Raw genomic sequence first — 6,791 nt, forward strand, 5'->3', positions numbered from 1 at the left:
GAGAACCTATACGGGTAAAAGCTATGAATATAATTATTCGTACTAACCTTACTACTCAAATAAAGGAGGAGCAGCAGGGAGTTGTAAAAGAAGGAAAGTTGAAGAATGAAATACCCAATGGATCGGAGAAACATCTTAATATTTGGGAAGACGGAACCCGTTATAGGGCTGATAGAATTTGGGTACCAAAGTTTGGAGATGTGAGAGAAAAGGTACTTAAGGAAGCACATAAAATCAGATATTCAATACATCCCGGAGCGGGGAAGATGTACAAAGATCTCAAGAAACACTTTTGGTGGCCGGGTATGAAAGCCGATATTGCTAAATACGTAGGAGAATGTTTGACGTGTTCTAAGGTCAAAGCTGAACATCAGAAACCATCAGGTCTACTTCAGCAAGCTGAAATCTCGGAATGGAAATGGGAAAATATTACCATGGATTTCATTACTAAATTGCCAAGGACTACAAGTCAGCACACTTTCTGCCAATGAGAGAAGATGATAAAATGGAGAAGTTGGCGCGATTATACTTGAAGGAAGTTGTCTCCAGACATGGAATACCAGTCTCTATTATCTCAGATAGGGATGGCAGATTTGTTTCAAGATTTTGGCAGACATTGCAACAAGCATTGGGGACTCGTCTAGACATGAGTACTGCTTATCATCCACAAACTGATGGGCAAAGTGAAAGGACGATACAGACCCTTGAAGACATGCTACGAGCATGTGTTATCGATTTCGGAAACAGTTGGGATCGACACCTACCGTTAGCAGAATTTTCCTACAACAGTTACCATTCGAGTATTGAGATGGCGCCGTTTGAAGCACTTTATGGTAGAAAGTGCAGGTCTCTGATTTGTTGGAGTGAAGTGGGGGATAGACAGATTACGGGTCCAGAGATAATTCAAGAAACTACCGAGAAGATCATCCAAATTCAACAACGATTGAAAACTGCCCAAAGTCGACAAAAGAGCTATGCGGACATTAAAAGAAAAGATATAGAATTTGAGATTGGAGAGATGGTCATGCTTAAGGTTTCACCTTGGAAAGGCGTTGTTCGTTTTGGTAAATGGGGGAAACTAAATCCAAGGTACATTGGACCATTCAAGATTATAGATCGTGTCGGACCAGTAGCTTACCGACTTGACTTACCGCAACAACTCGCAGGGGTACATAATACTTTTCATGTCTCGAATTTGAAGAAATGTTTTGCTAAATAAGATCTCACCATTCCATTAGACGAGATTACAATTAACGAAAAACTACAATTCATTGAAGAACCCGTCGAAATAATGGATCGTGAGGTTAAAAGACTTAAGCAAAACAAGATACCAGTTGTTAAGGTTCGATGGAATGCTCGTAGAGGACCCGAATTTACCTGGGACCATGAAGATCAGATGAAGCTAAAATACCCTCACCTATTTCCAGAAGATGCGTCAACACCTTCAACAGCTTAAAATTTCGGGACGAAATTTATTTAACGGGTAGGTACTGTAGTGACCCGAACTTTTCCATGATTATATATTAATTGAAAACTATATTTGCATGATTAAATGTTTCCAACATGTTAAGCAATCAAACTTGTTAAGACTTGATTATTTGAAATGAGTTTCATGTAGACAATTGACCACCCAAGTTGACCGGCGATTCACGAACGTTAAAACTTGTAAAAATGACATGACGATATATATATGGATATACATATAGTTAACATGAGATTATGATAAGTAAGTATCTCCATAAGTATATTAACAATGAGTTATATACATAAAAATGAGACTACTAAGTTAAGAAACTCGGAACGATATATATAATGATTATCGTTATTACAACATCTTACTAAATACATATGTATCATATTAAGATATTGTTACACTATATTTAACATGATAAAATGATAATTATATATATCATTAAGTATGTTAACAATGAACTACATATGTAAAACAAGACTACTAACTTAAGAATTTTGAAACGAGGCATATATGTAACGATTATCGTTGTAACGACATTTTTATGTGTATATATATATATATATATATATATATATATATATATATATATATATATATATATATATATATATATATATATCATATTAAGATATATTCATACATCATAATATCTTGATAATGTAATAATTTAACATCTCATTAGATATAATAAACAATGGGTTAACAACATTAAATGAGATCGTTAACTTAAAGGTTTCAAAACAACACTTACATGTAACGACTAACGATGACTTAACGACTCAGTTAAAATGTATATACATGTAGTGTATTTAGATATATTAGTACACTTTTGAAAGACTTCAAGACACATATCAAAGTACTTCTACTTAACAAAAATGCTTACAATTGCATTCTCATTCATTTTCATCAACAATTCTACTCGTATCCAACCGTATTAGTACTCGTACAATACCCAGCTCCTAGACGTATATAATATTGGTATATACACATAATAATTCAGCTCTTAGCAGTCCTAGATAGTCAACAAACATGTGGAACCAACAATTAGAAAACTAGCATGACTTATGAGCAAGGAAACAAAAACAAGAACTCCTTTTAACCCCACTCACCTTCACCACTCACCACCTACTCCATTTCACTTCTAATTTTCTTCCCAATTCTCTCTCAAAACACACACACTCTTCCATGAACGTCTAAGTTACTATTTTTCCAGCAAAAATCATCAAATACAAGCTTTGGTTATTACCTATAATCATCATAAAAACAATTACTCAAGAACACATCAAGAACACTTACAAGTTTACAAGTTTACTTCCAAGTTTTCTAATCCATTCCAAGCAATCATCTAAGATCAAGAAACCTTTGTTATTTACAGTAGGTTATCTTTCTAAATCAAGGTAATATTCATATTCAAGCTTTGATTCAATTTCTATAACTATAACTATCTTAATTCGAGTAATAATCTTACTTGAACTTGTTTTTGTGTCATGATTCTATTTCAAGAACTTCCAAGCCATCAAAGATCCTTTGAAGCTCACGTTATTTTTTCATAATTTCTAGTAGGTTTACCTACTAAACTTGAGGTAGTAATGGTGTTCATAACATCATTCAATTCATATATATAAAACTACCTTATTCGAAGGTTTAAACTTGTAATCACTAGAACATAGTTTAGTTAATTCTAAACTTGTTCGCAAACAAAAGTTAATCATTCTAACTTGACTTTTAAAATCAACTAAACACATGTTCTATATCTATATGATATGCTAACTTAATGATTTAAAACCTGAAAACACGAAAAACACCGTAAAACCGGATATACGCCGTCGTAGTAACACCGCGGGCTGTTTTGGGTTAGTTAATTAAAAACTATGATAAAATTTGATTTAAAAGTTGTTCTTCTGGGAAAATGATTTTTCTTATGAACATGAAACTATATCCAAAAATCATGGCTAAACTCAAAGTGGAAGTACGTTTTCCAAAATGGTCATCTAGACGTCGTTCTTTCGACTGAAATGACTACCTTTACAAAAACGACTTGTAACCTGTATTTCAGACTATAAACTTATATGTTTTCTGTTTAGATTCATAAACTTAAGTTCAATATGAAACCATAGCAACTTGAATCCCTCAAAACGGATTTAAAACGAAGAAGTTATGGGTAAAACAATATTGGATATTTTTGCTTGTTGTAACTACGTGAAAATTGGTAACAAATCTATATTAATCATATCCTAGCTAACTCATATTGTATTATACATGTATTCTAATATATTATGTAATCTTGGGATACCATAGACACGTATGCAAATATTTTGACATATCATATCGATCCATGTATATATATTATTTGGAACAACCATAGACACTCTATATGCAGTAATGTTGGAGTTAGCTATACAGGGTTGAGGTTGATTCCAAAAATATATATACTTTGAGGTGTGATCTAGCCTGAGACGTGTATACACTGGGTCGTGGATTGATTCAAGATAATATATATCGATTTATTTCTGTACATCTAACTGTGGACAACTAGTTGTAGGTTACTAACGAGGACAGCTGACTTAATAAACTTAAAACAGTAAAATGTATTAAAAATGTTGTAAATATATTTTGAACATACTTTGATATATATGTACATATTTGTTATAGGTTCGTGAATCGACCAGTGGCCAAGTCTTACTTCCCGACGAAGTAAAAATCTGTGAAAATGAGTTATAGTCCCACTTTTAAAATCTAATATTTTGGGATGAGAATACATGCAGTTTTATAAATGTTTTACGAAATAGACACAAGTAAATGAAACTACATTATATGGGTGAATGATCGAAGCCGAATATGCCTCTTTTTGCTTGGTAACCTAAGAATTAGTAAACCGATCTACTAATTGACGCGAATCCTAAAGATAGATCTATTGGGCCTAACGAACCCCATCCATGGTTGCGGATGCTTTAGTACTTCGATGTTGTTTTATCATGTCCGATGGATTTCCCGGAATGATAGGAGATATTCTTATATGCATCTTGTTAATGTCGGTTACCAGGTGTTCACCATATGAATGATTTTTATCTCTATGTATGGGATGTATATTGAAATATGAAATCTTGTGGTCTATTATTACAATTTGATAAATATATAGGTTAAACCTATAACTCACCAACATTTTTGTTGACGTTTAAAGCATGTTTATTCTCAGGTGATTATTAAGAGCTTCCGCTGTTGCATTCTAATATATGGACAAGATTTGGTGTCAGCATGCTTGTATAATACTGTTTAAAACTGCATTCGAGATTTATTTTGTTGTAACATATTAATATTGTAAACCAATATGTATTGGTAGTGTGTAAGTGTGATATTTTTAGATTATCATTTCTGGATAATCTAGGTGATGTCTTTTTAACCTTGTCGATAAAATAAAGGTTATGGTTTGTTTTAAAAACGAATGCAGTCTTTGAAAAACGTCTCATGTAGAAGTCAAAACCTCGCAACGAAATCAATTAATATGGAACGTTTATAATCGATATGAACGGGACATTTCAGCAAGGTCGCAAGGTCGCAAGGTACCTTGCGCCTAGCGAGGGCATTTTGTCAATTTTTTTTTTTTTTGGGCTCTGGTGCAAGGGGTGAAACATATTTGGGCATTTTGATGATAATCCCCCAATATATGTAGTCTCTCGAGATAAATAAGCCCATGGGTATTGCTTATAAGAGCACACGGTGCCCGTTTAATTTTTTCACCGTCCTTCAAAATCGACGGTGAGATCGACCGTCGGTCGACACCGTGACGGCGTCGATCTCGCCGTCGATTTCCAGCCACCAAAAACCGACGGTGATTTTAGGGTGTGATTGTGGGGTCCAAATTCAAATTAAGAGCCGTTGGAGAAGAAAGAGCAGGTTTTTTTTTTTTTTTTTTGCAGGTTTGCTAGCTGCTGTTGAGATGAAGAAGAAAGAGCAGTTTTTTTTTTTTTTTTCTGCTGCAGGTTGAATTTGGCTGTAGGTAGAAGATGAAGATAATTTTGAGTATGGAATAAGCAATAATTTTAATCATTTTTTTTTGCTGCAGGTTTAATCATTTTTTTTATTAATGCTTTTTTTTTATTTTTCACAATTAATAAAAAACAATAATTAAGAATAAAAAGGTATTAAAAAATAAAAATAAAATACAAAATATGAAAATCGATACCGAAATGGACACTGAAATAGACACTGTGGACACCTCCATCTTACACACTGTCAGTCAATTTCAGCTTCCAAAATGGACACTGAAAAATGGACACTGAAATAGACACGGACACCTTGTGCTCTAAGGGACTATTAATATAGTGGTCAAATAAAGGCCACTAGGCCATCAAGTCTTGCAACAACAATCAGAAAACTATATTGAGATCCTCCAACTTGCTAAAGGTATTTGTTGTTACATGTTAGGAAGGACGTAATTTTTTCTATATATTTATTAGGAAAAATGCAAGATACTTGCCCATCAATAATATTGGAAAATTAGTCAAAATGCCTCCATATCAAAAATTGTTTGACAATATGCCCTAAAAAAATCGTATTTGCAAAAATGCCCTCTAGTCACGCATCACACACCATGCATGATGCGTGCAAGCCCGTGGGTGATGCATGTTACCGAGATATTCAACGAAACATCCATTTTTCTCACAAACACCCGCCACATACCAAACACCAAGCAGCACAGACCAAGGACCACGCACCGTGCATGGTGCGTATTTGCGAGGAAAAATGGATATCTCACTAAATATCTCAATATCTCAATGACACGCATCTCGCACGGGCTTGCACACATCATGCGTGGTGAGTGATGCGTGGTCAGAGAGCTTTTTTGCAACTACGATTTTTGAGAGCATATTGTTAAATACTTTCGAAAATGAGAGCATTTTAATCAATTCCCCAATAACATTTTATTACATGACCAAAACATCAATTAACCACAACTCCAATTAAGACATCCAGTATTTTATACATGTCTTGGACGTCTATTTTTGATTATTCAAATCGAGCAAATTATGTCTAGGGGAGTGATCCGTACACGGTCAAACATGCTTTTTTATAATACAACATTTTAAAGCATGTTTGGTGGTATTCGGATAAAAATTAGCGTCGTATGAACTCTATGTCTTAAACTCCTCTTAATCGGTAAGTATAAAAAGGTACATCTTTCCAAATATTCGTCACTAGGTTTACAATTTACAAAATTCAATATGCATACTTTTACATAAAACATAGCTAGAATCGACCCATTTGTAAATGGGTTAAAGTTGCCACCTCAACTACTCTGGTTACCATCACTATCATT

The sequence above is a fragment of the Rutidosis leptorrhynchoides genome, chromosome 9 (genome assembly GCF_046630445.1).
Source record: "Rutidosis leptorrhynchoides isolate AG116_Rl617_1_P2 chromosome 9, CSIRO_AGI_Rlap_v1, whole genome shotgun sequence".
Classification (NCBI taxonomy): Eukaryota; Viridiplantae; Streptophyta; class Magnoliopsida; order Asterales; family Asteraceae; genus Rutidosis; species Rutidosis leptorrhynchoides.